The sequence below is a fragment of the Mandrillus leucophaeus genome, unplaced genomic scaffold (genome assembly GCF_000951045.1).
Source record: "Mandrillus leucophaeus isolate KB7577 unplaced genomic scaffold, Mleu.le_1.0 Scaffold216, whole genome shotgun sequence".
NCBI classification, from domain to species: domain Eukaryota; kingdom Metazoa; phylum Chordata; class Mammalia; order Primates; family Cercopithecidae; genus Mandrillus; species Mandrillus leucophaeus.
This window is the reverse complement of record NW_012102210.1, coordinates 2,304,829-2,307,314: the sequence shown is the minus strand read 5'-3', so window position 1 is coordinate 2,307,314 and position 2,486 is coordinate 2,304,829.

The following is a 2,486-nucleotide window of genomic DNA, read 5'->3' as shown; positions in this document are numbered from 1 at the left end:
CAAGTCGTACCTGTCTAGCCTCATGTCTTCTGCTCACCTTTGGGTAGCCTGCCCTTTGACAATACTGCCACCAGCCAGAGCATTCATCCAGGGACTCTGTGCTCCCTGTGCCACTCTGTGCTTGTCCTGTAGCTTCGCTTTGCTCAAAAACATTACTCCAAGCCAGGTTCAATGGCTCACACCTATAATCTCAGCACTTTTGGAGGCTGTGGCAGAAAGACTGCTTGAGGCCAGGAGTTCAAGACCAGCCTGGGTAACATAGTGAGACCCTGTCTCTACAAAAAATTAAAAATATTAGCCAGATGTGGTGGTGCATGCCTGTCGTCCCAGCTACTCTGGAGGCTGAGGTGGGAGAATCACTTGAGACTAAAAGTTCGAGCCTGCAGTCAGCCATGATCACACCACTACACTCCAGCCTGGGTGACAGAGTGAGACCCTGTTTCAAAAAAGAAAAAAAAAATTTACTCCAGAGCCTGTATCAGTCCAACTTCTAAGAGGAGGAAAATTGTCAATAGTGCACATAGTCAACTATTTAGAATGCCAGCTTCATGAGAACGTCTATTTTGTTCACTGCTGTGTTTCCAACACAACACTGTTGTCTGGCATATAATAAATGCTCATTAAAGATTTGTTGACTGATTGTAAAAATGTGAGAAACATGACTGAAGGTTCCATTTGTTCTGAGATATGTAAAAATGCAAGTTTTCATCATAATAGAACGTAAAGAATATACAGTCCTTGCCCTGTAGGGTTTGCCACACCTCCCAAAATAGGTGGAATTCTTGCCTGACCCTCAAGGTGGGCTTCCCATCCTAGGTCCCATATTGGAAGAATATGCTTCTTGCAGAGCCTCTGTCTGCTGGGAAAGGAAACCCAGACACTTTGAACTGGGAGCCTGCCCAATAATTGGCTAAACTCTTGAGTGGGAAGGACTGTAAATTCAAAGTTTCAAGTATGACTCTATTACATAATATGTGTGAACTTGGAGCAAATATCCCTTTCTTCTGAAAAACAAAAAACAAAAAACAAAAAACCCACTTCAATGGATGCCTTGTAAATGCAAAGATAAACCACTTCAATGGATGCCTTGTAAATGCAAAGATAAACCACTTCAATGGGTGCCTCATTTTTGCAAAGATAAACCAAAGACTTAATTCTTTAGTGGAATCTACTAGAGACCACAAGCTCAAGTGTTCTGCATAATGTATAAATGTCTCCTCTATAACAGGATATCATTTTTGCAGGTTAATTTAACTTAAGGAAATGTTTCTTTTCAACATTTGGGTCTAGTCTGCTCTGTCCCTGAAAATTACGGTTCCTTCTTGGGAGTATATATGCATTCTGATTCAAATTGTTCTCCATAGAACTGGAAAATGAAAGGCAGGGAGGCCCATATTTTCATCTCCCACTGGTACAGGACTTTTCCTTTTTTTCTTTTTTCTTTTCTTTTCTTTTTTTTCTTTTCTTTTCTTTTCTTTTTTTTTTTTTTGAGACAGGGTCTTACTCTGTCACCTAGGCTAGAGTGCAGTGATGCAATTATAGCTTACTGTAGCCTTGAACTCCTGGGCTCAAGCAATCCTCCTGGCTCAGCCTCCCAAGTAGTTGGGACTACAGGTCTTTGCCACCACACCCAGCTAATTTGGTAGAGTGTTTTCACCTGAATTGCCAAAGCCCACCCTGAGCTATTCTGCTGAATGCTCACTCAGAATTTCAGTTTAGAAGGAATTTTTGGACTTTGGGAAATGTACTTGCATCAGATGATTATGTAGTAGGAGATTGGCTCAATGGGGCTCCAGGCAAGCTTAACCCCTAGGAGTTCTGGAATGAGCACCCTGACTCTTGGGCATAAATGGGAGGTGAATGAGAGCAGGTGAGATTTGGGCTGGAGCTGGGAGATGGCTTCACCTTCCTAAAACTAGAGGGGCTGGACCTATGGAGAGAGGAAGTGTAATTTTGCTATTACATGGATGGGACTATCAACCAGCACACTTATGGGCCATGAAATGTGATGAAAAAGGGGGCCATTTGGTATAGCTCAATGTCAAGACACTTCAGTAGGCCCATCCCTACCTATTTTGTTGTTCTGCTGGCCTGCTGACCTGCCTACCTCCCCAACTGCCCACTAATTTATTTGTTCATATCTGGATTTGAACAGCTGTGTATTACACAGCACACACATTTCGTACCTTTTCGGAGTTGTTGAATAATTTGGCCAGGGTCATTTGTGAGTGTAATTATCTGAATATGATATCAAATTTGTTTCTAATAATACGGTACACTAGAGGTCCAGAGAGCCTTCCCAGTACAGAACATGTAAGAACCTGTTTTATTTTGACTTTTTATTATAAACATTTCCAAACATACACAAAGGTAGACAAAATAGTATAATGAACACCCACATATCCTGTAACCTAGATTTTACAATTATTAACATTTTTCCATTTTGACTCATCCTTTTTTCTCTGGAGTATTTTATTTATTTAACA